A 27,030-nucleotide genomic window follows, 5' to 3' on the forward strand; every position below is an offset into this window, starting at 1 on the left:
TTTGTCAAATGATTTTCTGAATCAATTGGCAGGATCCTATGGTTCTTTTCTTTTATTAATATGATGTATCACATTGATTGATTTGCGAATGTTGAACCAGCCCTGCAGCCCAGGAATGAATCCCACTTGAACATGGTGAATAATTATTTTTATATGCTGTTGAATTTGATTTGCTAGTATCTTGTTGAGAATTTTTGTGTCCATATTCATCAGGGATATTGGCCTGTAGTTCTCTTTTTTTGCGGGTTCTCTGTCGGGTTTAGGAATCGAAGTAATGCTGGTTTCACAGAATGAGTCTGGAAGTTTTCCTTCCCTTTCTATTTCTTGGAATAGCTTGATAAGGATAGGTATTATCTCTGCTTTAAACGTCTGGTAGAATTCCCCAGGGAAGCCATCTGGTCCTGGACTCTTATTTGTTGGGAGGTTTTTGATAACCGATTCAATTTATTCACTGGTTATGGGTCTGTTCACGTTTTATGTTTTTTCCTGTGTGCGCTTTGGAAGTGTGTGGGTGCTTGGAATTTGTCCATTTCTTCCAGGCTGTCCAGTTTGTTGGCATATAATTTTTCATAGTATTCCATGATAATTGCTTATATTTCTGAGGGATTGCTTGTAATAATTCCATTTTCATTCATGATTTTAATCTATTTGGGTCCTCTCTCTTTTCTTTTTGAGAAGCCTGGCTAGAGGTTTTTCAATTTTATTTATTTTTTCAAGAAACCAACTCTTGGTTTCATTGATCTGCTCTACAGTTTTTTTAGAGTCTATATTGTTTATTTCTGCTCTAATCTTTATTATTTCTCTTCTTCTGCTGGGTTTGGGGTGTCTTTGCTGTTCTGCTTCTAGTTCCTTTAGGTGTGCTGTTAGATTTTGTATTTGGGATTTTTCTTGTTTCTGAGATAGGCCTGGATTGCCATGTATTTTCCTCTCAGGACTGACTTCACTGCATCCCAAAGCGTTTGGGTTGTTGTCTTTTCATTTTCATTTGTTTCCATATGTTTCTTAATTTCTTCTCTAATTGCCTGGTTGACCCATTCATTCTTTAGTAGGGTGTTCTTTAACCTCCATGCTTTTGGAGGTTTTCCAGACTTTTTCCTGTGGTTGATTTCAAGCTTCATAGCATTGTGGTCTGAAAGTGTGCATGGTATGATTTCAATTCTTTTAGACTTATGAAGGGCTGTTTTGTGACCCATTATGTGATCTATCTTGGAGAGTGTTCCATGTGCACTCGAGAAGAAAGTATATTCTGTTGCTTTGGGATGCAGAGTTATAAATGTATCTGTCAAGTCCATCTGATCCAATGTATCATTCAGGGCCCTTGATTTTTTATTGATCCTGTGTCTAGATGATCTATCCATTGTTGTAAATGGGGTATTAAAGTCCCCTGCAATTACCACATTCTTACCAGTAAGGTTGCTTATGTTTGTGATTAATTGTTTTATATAGTTGGGGGCTCCCGCATTCGGAGCATAGACATTTATAATTGTTAGCTCTTCCTGATGGATAGACCCTATAATTATTATATAATGTCCTCCTTCATCTCTTGTTACAGCCTTTAATTTAAAGTCTAGTTTGTCTGATATAAGTATGACTACTCCAGCTTTCTTTTGACTTCCAGTAGCATGATAGATAGTTCTCCATCCCCTTACTTTCAATCTGAAGGTGTCCTCAGGTCTAAAATGAGTCTCTTGTAGACAACAAATAGAGGGGTCTTGTTTTTTTTTTTAATCTATTCTGACACCCTATGTCTTTTGGTTGGAGCATTTAGTCCATTTACATTCAGTGTTATGGAAAGATATGTGTTTAGAGTCATTGTGATGTCTGTAGGTTTCATGCTTGTAGTGATGTCTCTGGTACTTTGTGTCCTTGTAACATTTCACTCACAGAATCCCCCTTAGGATCTCTTGTAGGGCTGGTTTAGTGGTGATGAATTCCTTCAGTTTTTGTTTGTTTGGGAAGACCTTTATCTCTCTTTCTATTCTGAATGACAGACTTGCTGGATAAAGGATTCTCAGCTGCATATTTTTTCTGTTCATCACATTGAAGATTTCCTGCCATTCCTTTCTGGCCTGCCAAGTTTCAGTGGTTAGGTCTGGCACTAGTCCTTTTTTTTTTTTTTTTTGTAATTTAACTTTATTTTTTATTTTTAAAAATTTACATCCTAATTAGTATATAGTGAAGCAATGATTTCAGGAGTAGATTCCTTAATGCCCCTTACCCATTTATCCCATCCCCCCTCCCACAATCCCTCTAGTAACCCTCTGTTTGTTCTCCATATTTATGTGTCTCTTTTGTTTTGTCCCCCTCCCTGTTTTTATGTTTTGTTTCCCTTCCCTTGTGTTCATCTTTTTTGTCTCTTAAAGTCCTCATATGAGTGAAGTCATATGTGTTTTGTCTTTCTCTGACTGACTAATTTCACTTAGCATAATAACTCCATCCATGTAGTTGCAAATGGCAAGATTTCATTCTTTTTGATTGCCGAGTAATACTCTATTGTATATATATACCACATATTCTTTATCTATTCATCCATTGATGGACATTTTGGCTCTTTCCATACTTTGGCTATTGTGGATAGTGCTGCTATAAACATGGGGGTGCATGTATCCCTTTGACATAGCACACCTGTATCCCTTGGATAAATGCCTAGTAGTGCAATTGCTGGGTCATAGGGTAGTTCTATTTTTAATTTTTTTGAGAAACCTCCATTCTGTTTTCCAGAGTGAGTGCACCAGCTTGCATTCCCACCAACAATGCAAAAGAGATCCTCTTTCTCTGCATCCTCACCAAAATCTGTTGTTGCCTGTGTTGTTAATTCTAGCCATTCTGACAGGTGTGAGGTGATATCTCATTGTGGTTTTGATTTGTATTTGCCTGATGATGAGTGATGTTGAGCATTTTTTCATGTGCCCATTGACCATCTGGATGTCTTCTTTCGAGAAGTGTCTATTCATGTCTTTTGCCCATTTCTTCACTGGATTATTTGGTTTTTAGGTGTTGAGTTTGATAAGTTCTTTGTAGATTTTGGATACTAACCCTTTGTCCGATATGTCATTTGCAAATATCTTCTCCCATTCTGTCGGTTGCCTTTTAGTTTTACTGATTGTTTCCTTCGCTGTGTAGAAGCTTTTTATTTTGATGAGGTTCCAGGAGTTCATTTTTTGCTTTTGTTTCCCCTGTCTCCGGAGACGTGTTGAGTAAGAAATTGCTGGGGGCAAGATCACAGAAGTTTTTGCCTGCTTTCTCCTTGAGGATTTTGATGGTTTCCTGTCTTACATTGAGGTCTTTCATCCACTTTGAGTTTATTTTTGTGTATGGTGTAAGAAAGTGGTCCAAGTTCATTCTTCTGCATGTTGCTGTCCAATTTTCCCAGCACCACTTGCTGAAGAGACTGTATTTATTCCACTGGATATTCTTTGCTGTTTTGTCAAAGATTTGTTGCCCATACATTTGTTGGACCATTTCTGGGTTCTCTATTCTATTCCATTGATCTGAGTGTCTGTTCTTGTGCCAGTTGCCACTAGTCTTATGGGTCTCCCTTTGTAAGTTAGAGCCTGTTTATCCCTAGCTGTTTTCAGAATTTTCACTTTATCCTTGTATTTTGCCAGTTTCACTATGATATATGGTCCAGAAGATTGATTCAAGTTACTTCTGAAAGGAGTTCTCTGTGCCTCTTGGATTTCAATGCCTTTTTCCTTCCCCAGATCAGGGACGTTCTCAGCTATGATTTGTTCAAGTACACCTTCAGCCCCTTTCTCTCTCTCTTCCTCTTCTGGAATTCCTATGATACGGATATTGTTCTGTTTGATTGCATCACTTAGTTCTCTAATTCTCCCCTCATACTCCTGGATTTTTTTATGTCTCTTTTTCTCAGCTCCCTCTTTGTCCATAATTTTATCTTCTAATTCACCTATTCTCTCCTCTGCCTCTTCAATCTGAGCTGTGGTTGCCCCCATTTTATTTTGCAGCTCATTTATACCATTTTTTAGCTTCTCATGACTATTTCTTAGTCCCTTGATCTCTGTAGCAATAGATTCCCTGATGTCCTCTATGCTTTTTTCAAGCCCAGCGATTAATTTTATGACTATTATTCTAAATTCTTGTTCCTTTATATTGCTTAAATCATTTTTGATCAATTTGTTAGCTGTCACTACTTCCTGGAGTTTCTTTTGAGGAGAGTTCTTCTGTTTCATCATTTTGGGTAATCGCTGTGGTGGCTCCAAACTGCAGGGCACTTCCCCTGTGCTGTCTGGAGTAACATGTGTTGGTGGGTGGGGCCACAGTCAGACCCGATGTCTGCCCCCAGCCCACCACTGGGGCCACAGTCTGACTTGTTTGTACCTTATCTTCACCTCTCCCAGGGTCAGGACTCACTGTGGAGTGGTGTGGCCCCTGTCTGGGCTACTTGCACATTGCCAGGCTTGTGATGCTGCTTTGATGGGATCTGGCGTATTAGCCGGGGTGGATCCACTTGGTGCACAGGGGTGGGAGGGGCAGGCTTAGCTTGCTTTGTCATTGGTGGTCCCTTGCGGGAGGGGCCCTGTGGCACCGGGAAGGAGGCAGACCCGTTGGAGGGATGGATCCACAGAAGCACAGCATTGGGCGTTTGCGCGGTGCAAGCAAGTTCGGTGACAGGAACTGGTTCCCTTTGGAATTTCGGCTGGGGGATGGGTGAGGGAGATGGCGCTTGCCAGGGCCTTTTTTCCCCCCTGCCAAGCTGAGTTCTGTCTTCTGGGGCTCAACACCTCTCCCTCCCGGCTTCCTCTCACCCTCCCCACTCTCTGAGAGCAGAGCTGTTGACTTTTAACATTCCAGATGTTAAGTCCAGCTGGCTGTCAGAATTCACAGAGTCCAGCTGGCTGTCAGAACTCACAGAGTCCGGCCACTCTGCTTTTGCAAGCCAGACTTCTGGGGCTCTACCTTGCCAGGCGGGTGCCCCTCCACAGCCCCAGCTCCCTCCTGCCAGTCCGTGTACTACACACCGTCTCTCTGCCCTTCCTACCCTCTTCCATGGGCCTCTTTTCTACGCTTCGCTCTGGAGAGTCCGTTCTGCTAGTCTTCTGGAGGTTTTCTGGGTTATATAGGCAGATGTGGATGGAATCTAAGTGATCAGCAGCACGAGGTGAGCCCAGTGTCATCCTTCGCCGCCATCTTCCTACTTTTGTTGTTTCTTTAGAGACCGCTTCACTCCACACAACTGTCTTCTCATGAGCTCCTCATTCTTCTGCCTGGGTTGCCATCTACACACAGAGGAAACTATCTGGCCTGTACAAAACATAGTTCCTTGGAAGTCTAGATGCTTTTCTTTGCCCTGAAACTGTGAACAACTTCAACCAGACCTCTGCCTTTAGACTTCTTCAGGTTAAACTCAAGCACAAGTTTCTTTCTTCTCCAGACACCACATGACATAGGTGAGGTTCTCTCATGAACTCTTTCTGTTTCAGTGGCAACACAGCAGGCCTAAACATTTCTGTAGCATAGTCAGCCTTCAAGCTGGAAGTAAGATGCCAGTCTCCCCTATGGAAAGGTTTAATTAGGACCTGTTTGCTCAGCTACAGGAGAGGTACCACAGTGATATTTATTCCCATGAATTCCCTTAAAAAATCCTCCTTTCTGGGGTGCCTAGGTGGCTCTGTCGGTTAAGCATCTGACTTTGGCTCAGGTTATGTTCTCATGGTTTGTGAGTTTGAGCCCTGCATCAGTCTCTGTGCTGACAGTTCAGAGGCTGGAGTCTACCTCAGATTCTGTGTCTCCCTCTCTCTCTGCCCCTCCGCCGCTTGGGCTCTGTCTGTCTCTCCCAAAAATAAATGAACATTACAATGTTTTTAAAAATGGGATGCCTGGATGGCTCAGTCGGTTAAGCATCTGACTTTGGCTCAGTTCATGATCTCACAATTCGTGAGTTCAAGCCCTGTGTTGGGCTTTGTGCTGACAGCTCAGAGCATGGAGCCTGCTTCAGATTCTGTCTCCCTCTCTCTCTGCCCCTCCTCCACTCACGCTCTGTCTCTGTCTCTCAAAATAAATAAACATTAAAAAACTTTTTAAAAAATTAAAAAAAATTAATCCTCTTTTCCTTCCTCTAATTAATCTCTAGAATTCTACTATATAGACTGGAGTTGAATGGTGAAGAGTGATAATTGAAATACCAGTTTGGCCACCTCTTAGGAAGTCCTATTTGATATATTTGTTTATTGTTAAGAGGCCATATGGAGTACTAGTTAAGAACATGGACTCTGGAGCCATACTGTCTGACTTCAAATCTTAACTTAATCATTTAACCTCTCTGTGCCTCAGTTTATTTGTAAAATGGGAATTATAATAGTATTTATATCATAGGATTTTTGTGAGGACTATGTACAAGATCTTTTTTTGCTTATTGCTGCATTCCCAGCTCCTAAAACAGTGCATAGGACAAGCACCAGTAAATGTTAGTGCTCTCAGAGTTCTTCTGAATAAATTAATATGACATTTAAGTCTTAAGTGTCAAGATGTGGACATAGAAAGTGGGGTTTGAGGTGATTAAGAAAGATAGCCAGAGAGATAGGAGAGCCAGCAGGCTGTGATGCTCCAGAAACCACAGGAGGGGAAAATTTAACAAGGAAAGAAGGGCAACAGTATCAAACATTACTAGAATATCAAAGGAAAATAAAACTAAAATACAGTCAGTACATTTTGTAACAAGGAACGCTATCTTTTGCTTTTATATCCTGGTATGTAATGTTTTTCTTTCCTCCATAGATGCTTTTATTAAAACTAATAACCACTCATAATAAATCTTTGAATAGGTCTTCAAAGTTTTAGCCCTGCATTATCAACCTCCAAGGAACAAACCAGTCCAGCACTTACTTATTTTTGTTCATAAACACAAAGGACCCAGCCTCAATACAATTTAGTACATTTTCCCCTGACCTGGACTCTCCTCTTGAATCAAACAATGAAACCTGCTGTGAACATCTGCTTCTAATTCTATGATAGTTCCTTTCCTAAGAATGTTCTTCCCTTTTCTCCCTACCCACTTTCCCTCCTCTCAAAAGTATAAGTGGAATGTATAAAAAACTCGTATAACTCAATAATAAAAAGACAAATAATCAAATTTAAATATGGACAAAGGATCTGAATAGGCAGTTCTTCAAAGAAGATATCCTAATGGCTAGCAAGTACATGGAAATATTATTAACATCATTACTTATTATGGAAATGCAAATCAAAACTACATAATTAGATCCTACTTCACACCCACCGGGATGTCTATGATAAAAAACAAAAACAAAAACAAAAACAGTACTGACAGGTGTCACTGGGGATGTGGAGAAATTGAAACCCTCATGCATTGCTGGTAGGAATGGAAAATGGTGCAGCCACTTTGGAAAGCAGTTTGGTGATTCCTCAAAGTTACCCATAGAGTTACCATATGACTTCGCTATTCCACTCCTAGGTATATACACAAGAGATTTGAAAACATGTGTTCAAAAAAAATTCATACATAAATGTTTATATCAGCATTATTCATAATAGCCAAAATGTGGATATTACCCAAATGTCCATCGACTGATGAATGGATAAGCCAACTGTGGAATATTCAGTGTCAGCCCTAAAAAAAGAATGAAGAACAATTTGAATAATGTCAACAATAATAACAGCTCCAGGGCTCCTTGAATTGTTGCAGTTAGCCACTGAATAAAGTCCAAATTCCTTAACATGATGTATAAGGCCTCTGAAGTTCTAATCTCTACCCATCTGTTATGGGTTTCATTGTGTCCCCCACCCTCAAATTCATATGGTGAAGTCCTAACCCCCAGTACCTCAGAATATATTCCAATTTGGAAATAGGATCATTGCGGATGTAATTAGTTAAGATGAAGTTATTTGGGTGGGCCCTAATGAAATAGGACTGGTATCTTTATAAAAAGAAATGTTGACACAGGGACACATGCACAGAGAGCACCACGTAAAGATGAAGGCAGACATCAGGGCAATGCTTCTATAAGCCAAGAAATGCCAAAGATTGTCAACAGGCCACCAGAAGTTAGGAGTGAGTCATGGAGCATATACTTACGGCCCTCAGAAAGAATTAACTCTACACCTTGATCTCAGACTTCTAGCCTCTAAAACTGAGAGACAGTAAGTTTCTCTTGGTTAAGCCACTCACTTTTGGAACTTTGTTATGGCAGGCCTAGCACACTAATATACCATCTTTCTAGCCTATCTACTATCACTTTTTCTTTACACTTTATGCTCCAGCAACGCTAACTTTCTTGTACTTCCTTTGCGTAGATTTAGTGTTTCCAGCCTTTTTGTTTTTGCTTATGCTATTCTTCTGCCTGCAATGCCTTTTTGGTCTAGCTTAGTATGACTCATCCTTTAAGATTCAGAGAAGCTATTACATTTTCCAAGGACCCTTCACTGACTACTCACCACGAGGATGGTGTAAATAGCATTCCTAGGTGCTCCCACATATCCTGTGCATCTCCCCAGCTTTATACTTTCCACATTGTATTATAATTTGATGTTTTCTTTCTGCCTCCTTCCACTCCACACAATACACTGTTAACTCTTTAAGGAAAGGGTCACCAAAATACTGGGGTCTAGCATAGTATACTTTGCACATAATAGAGGCTCAATATATTTCTTTGAATGAAGGGACTTTTTTTCAGTATTTATTCATTTTCTTTTTTTTCCCCATACACCTACTAAAGTGCTTCACATATAATGGGTGCTCAGTACATCTTGGCCAGTGGTTCTCAACTAAGGACATTTGGCAATATCTGGAGACATTTTTGGTTGTCACTTCTGTCATCTAGTGGGTACAGACTAGAGATGCTGTTAAACATCCTACAATGCACAGGATAGCTCCCCACAACAAAATATTATCCAGTCTAAAATGTCATTAGTGTAGAGGCAGAGAGACCCTAATCTTGACATGATAAGAGACTTAATCTACTTTTTATACCATAAACTCACTGTAGACCACTAGTGTACTAAATCTGCTTTGTCAGAAAGCCTGATTGTTTTTAATAAAAATAAACTATTTCCCAACAAGAAATATAGAGGGATTGTCCTGGCATCCAGAATTAAGATTTTGACAATTGAAAAGTACCTGATCCATAGGAGAACAGCCATATCAGTTACAATATCTTTAAATCTGAAATGCTCTATAGCAGTGAAAAATGAATGAATTAGAGCTACATGTATCAACAGGGATAAATATAAGCATAATGGTGAGTGAGGAAAGCAAATTGCAGAAGGTACATACAGAGTGATACTATTTCTGTAAAGTACTACATATTGTTAAAGTATAGACACATATGTAGTAAATGTATAACTATATACATGGAAAAGATCAAGATCAAATCTGGCAAATAAAGAAATAGTGAAAACCTCAGGATAGCATTGTATACAGTGGGTTTCAGCTGCAGTGGTAATGCCTTATTTCTTAACCTGGATAGTGGGCATATCCTTGATATATTGTTCTATACACATTTTATAAAAGAGCAACTGCTCAATACTGAGGCATCCTGTCACCTGGGGCTGAGGAAAATCTAATCTCTATCCTACTAGTTTGTACTAGCCAGAACTCCCTCAATGTGGTAAAATCGAGCAATTCATTGAATCTAATCTTTCAGTATGGGACAGGAGCTTACATACTATACATAGTATAATATTCCATAAGTTCCTATTTGTATTGCCCTGCAATGTCTACATTTTGTAATAAGCACATATTTACTGAAATTTTGTGTTATACAGTCTAAAAATATAGTTAATTTTATTATTATTCATTATTTTTCAAAACTATGAATATATCCTTTGATGTTTATCATTTAAAATAACAAGATAATGTGAAAAGGACAGTCTTTCCAACAAATGATGCTGGGAAACTGGTTGGACCCTTACAACATATATAAAACATAGGCAAAAATTAATTCAAACTGGATCAAAGTCCTAAGCATAGAGCTAAAACTATAAAGCTATTAGAATAAAACACATGGATATTGGATATGGCATATTTTTCTTGGATGTGATACCAAAGCACAGACAACAACAACATAACAGATAAACTGAACTTCATTAAAATTAAAAAGTTTTGCACATCAAAAGATACTATTAAGAATGAGAAGACAACTCACAGAATGGGAGAAAATATTTGCACAGCATATATCTGATAAAGGATTAATACCCAGAATATTTAAGGAACTGCTACAAGTCAACAACAAGAAGAACAACAACAACAAATCCAATTCAAAAATGGGCAAATGACTTGAATAGACATGTCTCTAAAGAAAATATACACATGACCAATAAACACAAGAAATGATGATCAACATCACAAACCATTAGGGAAAATGTAAATCAAAACCAAAATGAGATACCACTCCACACTCATTAGGGATGGCTATTATATAAAAAAGCAAAAACAAAAAAAACCCAGAAAACACCAAGTTTTTGTGAGGATATGGAAAAACTGGAATCTTTGTGCATTACTGTTGAAAATAACTTGGCAAGCCCCCAGAGAGCTAAATATAGAATTACTAGTTAATATAGTAATTCCACTTCTAGGTATATACCAGAAGACTTGAAAGCAGAGACAGATACTTGCACACTAATGATCATGGCAGCATTGTTCACAATAGCTGAAATATGGAAACAAATCAAATGCCCATCGACAGATTAATAAATAAACAAAATATGGTGTATTCGTACAATGCAGTATTATTCAGCCTTAAAAAGAAATTCTGATACATGCTACAACATGAGTCTGCTTGCATTGGACCCCTCATGATATTTGGTTATAAGAATTTGAGTGCAGAATCCTTGTGGCAAGCAAGGAGGATCAAACAGAAATGGACAGCACAGAGTCTATGCGGACAGGCTACTGACTAATTTTGTTTTGGTTCACTGTTTATATTTGTCTCTTTCCGTGTATTTTCAGTTGGTTCACTGAGATCGTCTTAGAGTAAAAGAGTCAGATCTCCACATCCTCTTTAATGAGGTAGACCATACAAAGGGAGAAACTGCACAAGTAGAAAGAAATAAAAACATAAAATATTATCTGGAAGTTTTGCTTAGGAATAAGGGGATTGGACTAAATGTTTTCTGGAGGTCCTTCTGGCTGAGGGTATTTCCAGCTCCTGCCAACCACCACCTGCAAAAAAGGAGCAGAAAAGTGCTTGGTCTGAATTCCCACAGGCCAGGTGAGGGAGATGGAGCACAGGCAAAGGCCTAGGGTTCAGCACAGGGGCCCTGAGGGCTGAGTTGGCAAAACTAAACAGATCAAAAGGATTTCCTCTTTGAAGTGGCTTCTTCACACTTCAGGCTGTGCACAGGGTACTGAAGAGCTAAAATATGGAAGTAAACTTTGGGTAGAGCCTGGGGGCTAAATTTTACTTTTTTGCCTATCACAATTGAAATGATTTTTTCTTTACTTTTTAAGATTTTTATTTAAAAAAAAATTTAAGTTTTATTTATTTATTTATTTTGAGAGAGGCAGAGACAGCGTGAGTGGGGAGAGGGGTAGAGAGAGGGAGGGAGAGAATCCCAAGCAGACTCTGCACTGCAGAGCCCAATGCGGGGCTCGAACCCACAAAACCATGAGATCATGACCCGAGCCGAAACTAAGAGTCGGACACTTAACTGACTAAGCCACCTAGGTGCCCTTCCTTTTTAAGATTTTTCAAAACAATTCTTTATGTTATCAAAGCGGCACACTTCTCATTAGAATAAAGTTGAAAAACGTGCTCGCTTCGGCAGCACATATACTAGAATAAAGTTGAAAAATACAGAAAAAAGTAGGAGGACAACAAAATTTCATTTAGTTCCACCGCCTAGAAACAAGTACTACTAATATTTTGCATATTTTGTTTTAGTCTTTTTCTCATGCATTTTCATTAATTGTTGTGATCATATTTTATATTAAATGTTGTATCCTACTTGCAATTAATATTAGAGCATAAGCATTTTCCTGTCATAAACTATGTGTAAATTTCAGTTTTTTATTGGCTAAACAATATTCCATTGTATAACTATACTGTAATTTACTTAACCATTGAACCATTAGGTTTTTCCATAGTATTTTATTATTCTAAGTAATACTAGGATTAACATAGTTGTACAAAAAACTTGTGTACATCTGTTTTCCTTAGGATAATTTTATTCATGCATTATATAAATACTAGTGAGGGCCTACTATGTGCCAGGTACTATGCTAAATGTCATGTTTCTGCCTTGAGTAGCATGCTATCATTTACTGAGATAGGAAAGACTGGAGGAGGAGCAAATTTAAGAGACAATATGGTGTGTTCAGCTTTGGTTGTGTTGAATTTGACGTGCCTGGAAGATGTCCAAATGGACATGTCAAGAACACAGAGCTCAGTGAAGAGGTCTGGATAGAGCTATAATATTACAGTTGTAGCTATATAGATAGTAATTAAAACCAAGTGAGTGAAAGAGATCATTTAGGGAGACAATATACATAGCCTAGCTCTGAGAATGTCTGACTTCCAGAGGTTAGATAGCAGAAGTGGAATCTACAAAATGATTCTGAGGAGAGGGCAAAGGGGTAGGAGGAAAAGCAAGAGTGTGGCATTATAGATGCCACAGGAAGACTTTCAAGTAGGAGGAAATAGTTAACAGCGTTAAATGTAAGGGAGATGTCAAGCAAGATAACGATTAAAAATATCCCCTTTATTTTTGAATTTATTTCTGTAGATTTACTGACACAGAGGTCAGTCATTGTTTGGGTATTTTGTTGAGCACAGTTTCAACAAAAACTGTGGAGTGGAGTGTGGGGGAATGACGCCAAATTGCTAAGTGAGAAGAAGAAAATGGAGATGGCAAATGTACCTGCAAAGTACATTTGCAATAAATTTGCCCATAAAGAGTAGCTGGAGAAGTACCTTGTGTGTAGGGAGGATTTTTTTTTAAGATGGCAGACCTGAGCATGTTTAATTGTTGATGACAGGTGAGAGGGACTTGAGCATGGTTAATAGCTAATGAGAAGAAGGTAAGAGAGAGGGAGGGAGAGAGGGGGAGAGGAATCAACCATTACTGGGTAGATCTAAAATTTTAAAGCCTATTGATACACTGTATATTGCTCACATGCCTTCTTAAAGGGTTTTTAAACAAAACACACTCCTGCCAGCATTTATGGAAGAGCTTTGTTTTTGATACCACTTTGTCATCAAGTGTTATAAAAACAAAAAACAAAAAAACCTTTGCCAAAGAATCGCATTATTGTTCTAATTTGCTCTTATTTTTTTTTCTACTGGTGAGTTGAATGTTTTAAACAAGTGTGTGTGTGTGTGTGTGTGTGTGTGTGTGTGTGTATTTAGTCTATATCCTTTGCACCAAACATTTCTATTTTAGAGGGACACTTTTATTTGCCACAAAAGGCTTAAGGTTAAAGGATCAGAATGGTATCATATTTTATCTTCCCAAATTATATGGCCTAGGGTCTTCATCTTCTTATAAGTACATGGCAGTTTGACAACTTTTGGCTCAGCTAAGCAGAAGACGCAGGAGATTGATCATCTGAGAGAGTGAAAAAGGGGGCCATGTCCAGTCTTAGACCCCTATCGTCAGTCCTTAACCTCCCTTTCCTAATCTGGGAGGGCATCCTTCCAGAGACTTAAGGCTTTGGCTCTCCGAGCACCCTTTCCGGGGGCGTGGCCCCCTACTAAGGGCCCGGAGAGCTGTACGGCCCCTTTAAGAGTCCAGCTCCTCCCCACTCCAGGGAAAGTTGCAGCTTTTTCCGCCTCCCGGGAGGCTAAGTAGGGCTGCCCACTTGAACAGGATTGCAGTCTTAGCGGAGCAGCCCTCCCCTGAGTCCAGCACTGAGACGTCTCGCCCTCTCGCGGCACCTGTTGCAGTTGACAGGTAAGTCCGCGGCTAGCGGCCTCCCCTTCACTCTCGGTCCCAGGCTCCTCCTAGGCCCTTTGCCCTTTTTCGCTGCCTAAGCGTCCCCCACCCCTATTTCAGGCACCTGAACCCTTCCCTCACCCCCCCTTCTGCTCTCCCAAGTTTTCCTTCTCCCTAGCTGACCGCCTGTTCCCTCTGTCTCGTCTGCCTGTCTTAACCGCACCCCCCACGCTTTGACTCCCGTCTGCTTGGGGCGGCCCTTCCCCGCCAGTTTGCTTTCTCTCGGGCCTCTTCTGGCCCCTTCCCTGGCCCACCTGTCGCTAACTCGAGCGGTACCCCTCTGGGCTCTGCCTCCCCCGGGTCTCGCTAGGCACAGAGTGGCTCGACTTTTCCCGCCAGCCGGAGCTGAAGCCACTCCCGAGCTGGCCCTGGGGGCGGGGGTGGGGCCGAGCTCCTAAACGGGAACTGCACTGTCGGAGAAGTCGAGTCACCTTTTCCGTGGTTCCATTCTCAGCGCTTGGTCATTGAGCCCGGTCTCAGTCTCTCACTGTTTCCGGACCTGGGATCTCATGGTGTCAGCTTTTCTGGCCTCCGTAGGTCCGCCAGAGGTAAAGGCTGAGCCCCGCGTCAGTGGGCTCCCTCTGCGCTTGGGGCTGGGGACCCAGCTGTGTACTCTGGAGTTGAACCGGTTTATTTTGCCACCTTTCAAGGTGGCTTCGGAGATCTGCTCCTGGAAGAGGTTCCCTAGAGCCCTCAGAAGGGGCACAGAACTCTCATATCCCCTGTGATGGTTTGTCAAGCATCAGATGTTCCTTTAGCCCCTAAAGTTGAATGAGATGGTTGGGTTTTGGGCAATGAAATCATTTGGTTAGAATTTTGGTGAATGAACAGGTGATTTGTTTTTCATTAGCCAACATTCTCTTCCACCCAGTAAATACCCGGCTTCTTCAGGACCAGAGGACCTAGCATTCCAGAATATTGCTTTTGGCAGCGTTGACCCTAGACCTTGTACATTTGTGACAGAAATTGGTCTTCATTGCATCCTGGACCTCCTATTTTTAACTGTCTTGTTTTCTGTTCTTTCAGCTCCCCACACCCCACTTCTCATAAATCCATTAATATTAAGGTGTTAATGACTTAATATGTTTACCTCACTGGGCTGTGGAGAGAACAATGTTGAGGCCCTGATGAAGTTTTTTGTTGTAGTTGTAAATTGTTTTTAAGCTCCTGTTGGAAATCCAAGTAGAAAAAGACCACTGGCTTGGCTTGTGGGACTTCTCCTGGCAGGGGATGAACATTTCTGGTAACACGATTTTAGGTGCCTCACTTTAGGTCAGAGCAGTGAAATGAAACTTGGAGGCCTATTCTGGGATAGTTTGTTGGTGACTGTATGTAGCATTCTAGTTGATGCTCTCTGAACTTATCCCCTTAGTGCTACTAGTAATGATTGTTAGAATCTATTGAGCCATGTACTGTGATCAGTTCTTTACATAGTTTTCTCATGTAATCCTCATAATAACTCTGTGTTGTAGGCACTACAGTTATAGCCATGTTAGGATGGAAAGGAGACTAAGAGGTTAAGTGCCTTGCCCCCAAATCACCCAACTAATGAGGGGCTGAACTGAGCCATCTGACTTGTGTTCCTATCCCCTGTTACACCACTTGTGCTGTCTTATATTTTAGGAACACCAAATAGCTCACAGGTGAGAACTAAGTGATGAAAAATTTCTCTGGGCGCCTGGGTGGTGCAGTCGGTTAAGCGTCCGACTTCAGCCAGGTCACGATCTTGCGGTCCGTGAGTTCGAGCCCCACGTCAGGCGCTGGGCTGATGGCTCAGAGCCTGGAGCCTGTTTCCCATTCTGTGTCTCCCTCTCTCTCTGCCCCTCCCCCGTTCATGCTCTGTCTCTCTCTATCCCAAAAATAAATAAACGTTGAAAAAAAAAATTAAAAAAAAAAAGAGAGCAAACCAGATGATTTAAAAAAAAAAAATTTCTCTTCCAAGCTGAAGCATGAGTTTTGTTCCTTGACTCCATCTCAGATGCGCTGCAGAGACTTTGGGCCACTCTTACCTCACTGATTTCTTACCCTCTTGACAACTTCACTTTTAACATGGGGCCAATTGCCACATTACCACTATAAGCCCCCACCCCTGAGTATACCTGGCTTAATGAAGCTTCTGGGGCTCTCAGTTCAGTAGTAATTATCCTGAAGTTAGGAGACGGTAACCCTGGATTCTAGGGATGTGTGCCTGACTCAACTTCTTCCTTTCCTGCTAGCTAGGGAAGAAATGAGGGTGGGGTAAATGATAAGGATTTCCCAGCAGCCATCCCAGAGAGCCTGAGGGTGAGTGTGTGCTTGTTTTATCTGGGATGGATGGAGCCCTTTAGGCAGGGACACCACAGGAGAAAATGTCCTCCTTGATCCCATTTCTGGGCCTTTGCTCAAACTGTTTCTTTTTCCTGAAAAGCTAACTTGCCACCTATACCCATCCTCCTGCCTTTAATTCCTATTCATCTCTCAAGATTTAGCTCTAAGGCCATTTCCTTTGTGACAACCTTACCACACACACAGTTCCTTCCCCCAAGCCAGATTACCGGTTATCCTGTCCTAGAGCACTTTTTTTACACCTCAGGGAAGCCCTGACCATCTCCCTTAGTTGTTTTTCCACATGGAAGGTTGTAACCTCTTTTTATTTTAAATTTTTTTAATGTTTATTATTTTTGAGAGAGAGAGAGAGAGAGAGAGAGAGAGAGAGTCACGAGCAAGAGTGGGGAGGGACACAGAGAGAGGGAGACACAAAATCTGAAACAGCCTCCAGGCTTTGAGCTGTCAGCATAGAACTGCATGTGGGACTTGAATTCACAAACCGTGAGATCATGACCTGAGCTGAAGTCAGATGGATGCTTGACCACCTGAGCCACCCAGATGCCCCTAGAAGGTTGTAACCTCTTTAAGGGCAAGGTCTGGCTCTTGGCGCTCCCTTTCTCTTAAGTACAAGAGATTAACAAATATTGGTGCCAGGCTGGGGATACTAGGCCTTTAAGGGCCTGAGGTCTGGTGGTGGTGGGATTAAAGTACACAAAACACCTTCCTGAGGCACTAAATCCTAGAACTAGGAGTTTCTACTTTTAAATGTCACTTCAGCGAGGCCTTATCCAATTACCTATTTAAACTTGCAACCCCATCCCTGAACATTCTGTGCTCCTTCTCTACGTTATTACTCTAATGTAACATATTTTGTATTTTTTTTTCATTTTTCTTATTATCTGTCTCTCCCTTGCCCCTCCATAATGTAAATTCCATGTGGGCAGGATTTGTGTCTGTTTTATTCATCAGTGGACCCCAGAACCCATAACAGAGCCTGGCACATCATAGGTACTTAACTAATAGTTGTTAAATCAGTTAATGAATTATAGTACCATTCTAGGAATTGGCTCTTTTGTGCTCTCCTGGACCTGAAACTAGGTATCCCTAGACTGTCACCTTACAGCAATAAGGTTGCTTCAGGCTCAGTTCTCACACAGCTTTCCTTCTGCTGAGTTTTGCTTTGAGACTGCATTCCTGATGACAACTTTGACCTAGTTGGAAGTACTTCCTCTCCTTTTTTAAGGCCCAAGTTTCTGAATGGAAACTTCTTTTTTTTCAGCTATAAGCATTATTTTTATTTATTTACTTATTTACTTACTTATTTATTTAATTTTTTGTCTCCTTTTATTTATTTATTTTTTCCTGAATGGAAACTTCTAAAGTGAAAATGTAAAGGGGCTGTACTTCTTGTTGGTAGGAAGGCAGACTTAACACTGAGAGGAGAGGGTGTAGATTCTCAGATGTCTCGAAGCCTTTCAGGCATTTGGCAAGGAAGAAAGTTATTGTGCAATGGGGAAGTGTGCAGCTCCAAAGAATAAAAGGTGGCCCAAGTTCGGTTTCTGGCCTCAAGTTTCCCTTAGCTTTTTAGGCATGAGGAGACTATTGGATTATAAACTTTATGGAAAAGACACTGCTGAGTGCTATGTGTGTAGTACTTGACTAGTTTTATACTAGGAGAATTATTCAGTGTGAGGAAACCACTATGTGACATTAAAGAAAAAAAAGTTACCATTGTGTTTAAATGTTGTTTGAAATATTCAGCAAGGAAAAAAAAAAAAAGCTAGAATTCCCTAAAAGACAGGCTTGGAAGGAGTTGGGTCCTTGATAGGGTGGTAAATGTGTGATTTTCTATCATGTGATGTGTGTTAAATTCTTTAAAACTGACATTTGTATTAAAAAATGTCTGCTCAGCCTCCTCTTCTCCTAAATTTATCTTCCCAGCTTCTGAACAGTGAAGTGACCTAGGGCTCAGTCCATGCACTTTTTTCCATCCAAAATCTTCCCAGAAGCACCCATCCAGCCCCATGGCTTGAAATACTATCTATCTATACACTCGTCACTCCCACATTTATTTGTGTGACCCAAGTCTTTCTTCTAAGCTGCAGCCTCATACATGCAGTGGCCTATTCGACATCTCTACTTGGGTGTCAAATAGATATCAAATGTAACAGGGCCAAAACTGGATTCCTGATTCTTCTCAAATCTCCAGCCCTTTCCCTCAGCCTTCCCCATCTCAGTAAAATGGCACCATCATCCACTCAGTTGCTCAAGTCAAGAACCTATGTTTGCCCTTGATTCCTCCCCTTCTCTCACCTCTCCATATCCAATTCATCAGCAAGTCCTGTTGACCTGATCTTCCAGCTGTGTCATATATTCTGCCACATGTCTCCATCTTCTCTGCCTATTACCCTAGTCCAGGCAACACAAGGCCACAATAAACATATTTGCACAGTACTCAAGAATGGATGTAGATATATATAACACACACAGATATTCTATGGGATAGCTTTCTAGTAGAATTGTTGGGTCAAAGGATATTTACATTAAAAAATGTGAATAGGCTGTGCCAAAGTGACATCCAGGAAGGTTTACATTCTTACCACAGAGAATGCTTTTCTGTATGCCCTTGCTGAGGATGGCCAGATTTTTGCTAATCTGGTAGGTTAAACATGGTATCTAACTGATTTAACTTTCATTTCTCTAATTACTAGTAAGGCTGAGTATTTTTGTGTGTATACTAGCTATTTGTATTTTTTCTGAGACTTGCTCCTTAATATCCTTTGAACATCTTTCTTTTGAGTTATATATTTAATTTGTTTGTAAGAACACAATGTTTATTAGGGGTATTTATTCATAGCCTGTTACACAGTACAAGTTTTTTTCTCTTGTCATATGTCATAACTTTGTTCATGATGTGTACCCCTCTTGTAATCAGATAAAACACACTATAAAACACTTAAAAAAAACATGTTCATGGGATGCCTGGGTGGCTCAATTGGTTGAGCGTCTGACTCTTGATTTCAAATGGGATCATGATCCCACGTTCGTGGGGTCGAGCCCCATGTTGGGCTCTGCACTGAGCATGGAGTCTGCTTAGGATTCTCTCTTTCTTTCCCTCTCTCTCCCCCCCCCCCCCGCCCCACTTCCTCACTTGTGCACACTCTCTCTTTCTTAAAAAAAATGTTCATTAGATTTAACAATTAGGAGATCAGTGATGACATCAGTACAGCAGGAGAAGAGAAGGCAAATTGTAGAGGATTAGGGAGTAAGCACTAAAAATGACTGATAAGGAATATGGTATACACTTTGAAAGGCTTGGCTACAATGGGAAGGAGAGAGTGTTTCTTATAGACAGTTGGGCTCAAGGAACAAGATAATCTTGTAAATTTTGTTTATTTTAGGAGAGAGATGAACCCATTTATGTGTAGATGGCGTAGAACTTGATACGTCATTGCTGAGGAAGCAGAAGGGTGAGGGCTCCAAATTGAAAGAGGTGGAAAGACTGGCCTTAGAGAAGGGGAGATAGTTCTTCCATTGAGACAGGAGGGAAAGGGGCAGGATTCATGAAGCTGTTGAGAAGGAAGGAGCTGTGGAAGGACAAGATTTTGAGGAAGGTCCCATGTGATGCAAGCAGTGAGGGATTGGGATAGCATTTGAGAGGGATGAAAAGAGGAGCTTTTTAGAGGCCTATAATCAAGATTACGACATCATAGGGAGCCAAGAAAGGCTTGAATAACTTGAATTTGTCTCCATGCCTACTCACAGAATCCTGTGTCCATTCTCTCCAGCAGCACTCATCATCCCAGGTGTAGAAGCAGAGTGTAGATGATCTAGTTTGGGGGATTTTTCTGGGTAGCTGTGACAGAAATATAAAAGGGCAGGAGATTGGGCAGTGCTGGCAGAATAGAAATAGAAATGGAAATGGAAATAGAAATAGAAATAGAAATAGAAATAGAAATAGAATAGAAATGGTGGAACTCTGTGGCTTTCATATCTGTGATTATATAATTCTACTTTGAACTTGAGTAATTCTTAAGAGATGGAAAATTTTCATGGCATCTTGCACTATTTTTTGTTTGTAGCTGTATTAATTCAGGCATCAGAATAGCTTTACTAACAGTGTCCTTAAAGTATTGTTTGTAACTTGCCAGAAAGCATGGGTTGATTTACTGAGGGCCTACAATGTGCGAGTTTTTTAGGCTAGGCACTTGAGAGAGAGTGGAGAAGAAGACCATGGCCTTTTGTTCATGGAACTTACTTCATCAGGAGAGGTATGTGTTAAACGTTTAACTATCACATAATTAGTGATTTCATTGCATTTGTGGTAAGTTCAGTGAAGTTTAATTTTTTAGAAATCAAATTGTCACATTGCTTTCTCTAACAGGTTTTATCAATTTACATTTGCCAACAAAGTGTGAGAGTACCTCTTACATCTTCCCTTTTTAAAATTGAATATTGTCTTTTAAAAAAATTTGCTTAATTGATAGGCACATATGAAAGCATTGTTATTACCAGTAAGAGTAAAACTTTTTCTTTGTTACATCTACTGGCCATTTGATCTTCCTTCAAGAATTATCTGTTCATGCTCTTCTTCCGTTACTTACCTCTCCTTGTTTTTAGTAGATCTCTCCTCAGTGTTTGAACCCATTAGCCACCCTTCTCTCTCTCCTCCCTTAGCTCTGGAAAGTATAAAATATATTTTACTTAGTCTCTGGCCATTCCCTTTGGATCTCCTTTGAACTTCTTTCTTATCTACCTTGGAAATGTTGGTGTGATTAGGGATCTGGCCACATTTTATTCCTTGACCCAACAAAAATATAGCAAACATAAGTCTTATGTTCTTCTCTCCATATCCTACTCCCCAGAGGTAACAGTATTAAATTTATATCTCTTCCCAGACATTTTCCATGCATATATAAAATATTTCCTTCCTTCCTTCCTTCCTTCCTTCCTTCCTTCCTTCCTTCCTTCTTTCCTTCCATCTATTCATCCATCCATCCATTCTGTCTTCACTTATATGTTACAAAATACACATGGAATCATCATGTATATGTTTTGCAATTGATTTTTACTTAATATTTGAGGCAAGCCTTTGATGTCAGTAAAAATAGAATTATCTCTTTCTTTTTAACAGTGGCATAGTATTCCATTATATGTATATGCCATAATTTATTTAGTCAGTTTCTTATTGATATATGTTTATATTGTATAACTTTTTTGATTATTCAAACACTGAGCATCCTTATGATATATACAGTAAAACCTTGGATTGTGAGTAACCTGTTCTACAAGTGTTCTGCAAGATGAGCAAACATTTCTAATAAATTTTAACTTGATAAATAAGTGATGTCTTGCAATATGAGTAGTATGTGATGCTGAATGTCACATGATCACAACTGAGCCAGTGGTTCATGAAATTAACTTTGATATACAAGTGCTTTAGATTACAAGCATGTTTCTAGAATGAATTATGCCTACAAACCAAGGTTTTACTGTATTTGTGTATATACTTGAATATCATTAGTTTTTCAAAATGGAATTGCTCCATTGAAAAATGGTAAGTGGTAGGGTGTCTGGGTGGCTTAGTCAGTTGAGCATCCGACTTTAGTTCAGGTCGGGATCTCACGGTTTGTGGGTTCAAGCCTCATGTCAGGCTCTGTGCTGATAGCTCAGAGCCTGGAGCCTGCTTTAAATTCTGTGTCTGCCTCTCTCTCTGCTTCTCGCCTGCTTGCTCTCTCTCTCTCTCTCTCTCTCTCTCTCTCTCAAAAATAAATAAACATTAACAAAAAATCTAACAGAAAAGTGGTAAGTGGTGCTAAAGATCCAGAGAAATTTAGGAAGATAAAGGCTGACTACTGTCCACTGGATGGAGGTTTCTGGTGACCTTAGAGCAATTTCAGGGGGTGAGTGGGTTAGAATGCTTCTTTTGGTGGGTTAAGAAATGATTGGGGATAGGAGGTGGAGGTAGTGAATATGGACAATTCCTTAGAGAAATTTGGCTCTACAGAGCAGTGAGAGTGGTAGTAGGGGAAGGGTTGAGATTTATGGATTTTTTTTTTTAATTTAGGAGGGACTTAGATGTCTTTAAAAGCTGATGGGAAGGAAGGGATAATTTTTTATACGAGATTCTGTTTTTTAGTTAATTTTATTCATTTTTGAGAGAGAGAGAGCAAGCGGGGTAGGGGCAGAGAGAAAGGGGAGAGAATCCCAAGCAGGCTCTGCACCATCAGCACGGAGCCCCATGTGGGGCTTGAACTCATGAACCTCAAGATCATGACCTGAGCTGAAACCAAGAGTTGGGGGCTCAACAGAATGAGCCACCCAGCTACCCCGGAAGAAAGGGATAATTAATGGAACAAAGTCCCTACAGGGTGAAGTTTTTATGCCAGACGAGAGAGGATCCAGAATGAAGTGGAGGGGATTACCCTGAAATAAGAGGAAGAACATTACAGTTGGGAAGAACAAAAAGTGAACATAGATGAAAATAGGTTTAAAGATTTGGTGACGGGAACTTGTCTGAGGGCATTTATTTTTTCTGTGATGTAAGAGGAAAGGTCATTCTTTTTTAAAAATATTTCTTTATTTTTGGGAGAGCACAAGCAGGGGAGGGGCAGAGAGAGAGGGACAGGATCCAAAGTGGGCTCTGCACTGACAGGCTGACAGCAGTGAGCCCAATGTGGGGCTTGAACTCATGAGCCATGAGATATGACCTGAGTTGAAGTCAGATGCTCGACCAACTGAGCCACTCAGGTGCCCTGAGAAAAGGTCATTCTTTTTTTTTTTTTAATTTTAATTTTAATTTTCTAAAATTTACATCCAAATTAGTTAGCATATAGTGAAACAATGATTTCAGGAGTAGATTCCTTAATGCCCCTTACCCATTTAGCCCATCCCCCCTCCCACAACCCCTCCAGTAACCCTCAGTTTGTTCTCCATATTTATGAGTCTCTTCTGTTTTGTCCTCCTCCTGTTTTTATATTATTTTTGCTTCCCTTCCCTTGTGTTCATCTGTTCTGTGTCTTAAAGTCCTCATATGAGTGAAGTCATATGATATTTGTCTTTCTCTAACTTTGCTTAGCATAATACCCTCTAGTTCCATCCACGTAGTTGTAAATAGCAAGATTTCATTCTTTTTGATTGCCAGGTAATACTCCATTGTATATATATACCACATCTTCTTTATCGATTCATCCATTGATGGACATTTGGGCTCTTTCCATACTTTGGCTATTGTTGATAGTGCTGCTATAAACATGGGGGTGCATGTGTCCCTTCGAAACAGCACACCTATATCTCGTGGGTAAATGCCTAGTAGTGCAGTTGCTGGGTCATAGGGTAGTTCTATTTTTAGTTTTTTGAGGAACCTCCATACTGTTTTCCAGAGTGGCTGCAACAGTTTGCATTCCCAAAAAAGGTCATTGTTTAGAGCAGGGGTTGCAGTGGGGTAAGGTGTGGGTTGGAGATTTTTAGTGCTTGAGGAAGGTTTGAAATAGTTATTGTGGTGAACAGGAAAGCATAGATGGAATGTCAGGCAGTGTTGAGGTGAGCTTGGTGACAAAGAATTCATATTGATAATAATCTACCAGATTGTGTTTTTTTTTTTCCCCAGTAGATCTCAGTAGCTCCAGTGCAGGCATAAAGCACAACAGTTGGGCTCTTCTAGAGTTACATTTTAATCAGATATTTGCAATGAAAATGGGCTATTGACGATATTGACAGAGTGAAGTTGAAACATTAGAACTCAAGCTATCTAGGAAAGGAAGTGAAGACAGGAAGGAGCTGACATAGCAGCAGCAGAAGGGTGTTTGAATTCATGATATGAAAAGTAAAGTCTTGGATGATAAACTCTTAGGTGTGACTGAATATGATATTTGATATTTTTGATGCCAGCTCATTCAATCAACAAATATTTATTGTATGAATATTATGTGCCAGACACTGCTCTAGGCACTGAAGATACTGAGATGAACAAAACAAAGTCCCTTTTCTCATCCAGCTTACTATCTAGTGGGGGAGATTATTCATTTTTATAAAAGGGCATCCTCCTTGATATGCTGATTACTGATTGTGTAGTTTTACTTAGAACTAATAATAAAGTCAAATATTTACATATACAGGGTGAGGAAAGTCCATCTAGACATTTTGAGTGCCTTGCTTTATTGTAAGTTATAGTAACTGGATTATGAAAATGCATACCTCCCCCCATAAAACTTTTTAATGTACTTTCATATGCTATGTCAGAACTGAAGATAAACCAAATATATATGTGCATAATTTGAACATTTTAGCAGTTTTAATTTTTATGCTTTAGTATTTTTGAATATCAGGCATTGTTTCTAGCTTAGACCAGATGTTGATAATGCATGTAGTAATCTTGTTCCGGGGATTTGATGTAATATGTAAAGTAATTATGGTTAAGCAGTTTAGAAGGGAAGGAGGGCTCATAGTACATTCATATTTTACCTTTATTTTATATTCTCCATGTATACCTACTCTTTTGTGTATATATTTTATGTATATATTTATTATTTTATTTGAAATAAATTAGCATTTATTTTATGTATTATAGGTCTTAAATAAACCTTAAGATTGTCTGCCACAGGTATAGTTAAGTTTAACCACAGGTTATTTGATTGTGTTTAAGGTTTCTGTGGCCATAGCTAGGTCACAGTATCCCTAAAATTAAAAAAGAAACCAAATGCATGAAATCACAGTTAGGTGTGAACATGGGCTGGATTAGTCACAAACCATCATGATTTCTCATCTAAGGGGACTGCGTGGGTGAGTTTTAGGTGCATGGCCTGCAAGAAAGAATTGGATGCTTAGCTAGAGTTCAGTTAGAAATCCCCATCATCGGTGACCCTGGTAGAAGAGGGTCTTCTCTGAAGGGATGATGGTTTATAATAGCTTGTTGACTAAAGAAAGATAATGGTGTTACACACAGTCATGAGACTTAATGAAGAATGACAACGTGTTGGTTCTCACCACACTTTAAAAATGTTTTATGCATATAAATGACCTGGATTTTAAAACGTTGTGGTTATTTTTAGTTGGGGATTTTTGATCTTTTTAAGTTTTTGAGCTGTTAAGGAAGGGACTTTGGCAGAGAAGAGGATGAACTGGCCATCCTCCCCGGCCCCCCATCAATCTCATGGCACTCTCATGAGACTGCCTGGCTCATATGAGAGGTAGCTCTAAGTGTAGGTCTTGCAAGCTGGAAAGAAAAATGCAATTTGACTTATATATGCATTTCTCCTGTTGCCAAGGGTGGTATTTGGACACATGGTCTCATTTTTATGATCTTTTATATATACTTACTTCTATGTACCATATTTATGGATATCTGCCTTCCAGAACTGGTGGTAGGTTTAAGACATCTGGAGTTGCTGAGGAGCAGGAAAAAGTGTGAAATCATGAAAATAAGACCATATTTTCATGTATCCAAAAAAACCACTCTGCAGGAGAAATATGTGTATTAAGACAGCTTCCCTCTGGGACTTACTTTAGAAAAGTATGTATTATTTTAAGTGGGAATTTCTTCAAACCACTTATGACCAGAATTTGGTGGCATTGAAAGGTAACCATGTGGTTTCAATCGGGAGGAAGTTATCCCCACCTGTGTGTGATTCTAAGAACTAAGGAAACATTATATTTTAGTTACTTCCCCCATATATTCCTACTGTCCTTTAGAAGGGAAATGCTGGATGAGGGGAGGTCAGGGGACTGAGAAAGTAAGCCAGACTGAGGGCCTCTCAAATGTTTATCTGTTACTAGCTGAAGACTTTTAAAAAACTCTTTTCCAGTTACTTAGGGTAAGATGTCTCTTTTCCAAACATTACCATGTATAAGCAATATTATCAGACAAAGAAGAGACTGTATAACATAGTGGTTAAGAGCTCAGACTCTGGAACCAGACTGGGTTCCAAAACCAGACTGTCACTTATAGGACAAATGACCTTGGGCAAGTTGTTTGCTCAATATGTGCCTCCCTACCCTCATTTGTAAACATAATAATGTAGTATCTGCCTCACAGTATGCTCATGAGGACTAAATGACTCCATCTTATATGAAGTGCTTAGAAAAGTGTTTGGTCCATAGTAAGCATTCTAGAAGTGTTACTGGCTTTCTACTCCTCTTCCTCTTTCTTCATCTTCATCAGCTGGTGGCTATCTTTAAGATATCTAAAACTGCTCAATGCCTCACTATATGCAAACTCCACTTTTATGGAACCTGTTTTGCAAAGGATTGTAAGGGGCAAAAGAACCATGGTGAAAACCCAAAATCAGAATCTTGTAAACTTGAGAACTAGTTTATAAATTTCTCATTGTTAGGGGAAAATAACAACTTGGCTACCATAACACTTCTAAGAATGGACCTCAGTGTAGGAAGGCCTGGACACATTGTCTGAGGCATGGATGTACTCTGTGGGTGAGGTTGTGGGAGTCTGGACCCCAGTTGACCATTGGGAAGCCTAAGTTGCCCTTTGGGTTTGGAGCCTTGATTTTGCTCTTCTACATTATTACCACTCTTGTTTTTCTTCTTTTTGATCCTATTTTTAAAATTTATGCTATTTTGTTATATTTTATGTATCTTTGTAAGTCATTTTAAATCCTGTCTGGAACAGTGTATAAATAAATATCTTTTAAACTGATCATATCCAGTTACTAACATTTACTTAATATTTATGCTTGTCAGCCTACCTCCATGCAGAGAGATATGGTGACTTTCCATCTGGACAAGACTGCTGATTAGATTTCTCAAATTTCATAGTAAGATGTCAAAACAGCCATATGCTTGTATCTTTTTCAAAGC

At 39.9% G+C, this 27,030-nt stretch overlaps 1 protein-coding gene across 5 annotated transcripts in view; it reads left to right on the forward strand.

Moving 5' to 3' along the window:
• Positions 1-27,030, forward strand: part of SYTL4 (synaptotagmin like 4) — a 212,061-nt gene that overhangs the window by 146,007 nt on the left and 39,024 nt on the right. For 3 of the 5 annotated variants that reach the window (XM_040467250.1, XM_040467251.1, XM_040467252.1), the window contains exon 1: positions 13,742-13,869. The exons of the other annotated variants lie outside the window; for them this stretch is intronic. The gene's annotated coding sequence lies outside the window, so the exon portion shown is untranslated. Of the gene's footprint in view, positions 1-13,741; positions 13,870-27,030 lie in introns of those variants that run through there. 5 annotated transcript variants of the gene reach the window in all.

This window comes from Herpailurus yagouaroundi, unplaced genomic scaffold, assembly GCF_014898765.1.
Source record: "Herpailurus yagouaroundi ecotype Mexico unplaced genomic scaffold, PumYag 67383, whole genome shotgun sequence".
NCBI lineage: Eukaryota > Metazoa > Chordata > Mammalia > Carnivora > Felidae > Herpailurus > Herpailurus yagouaroundi.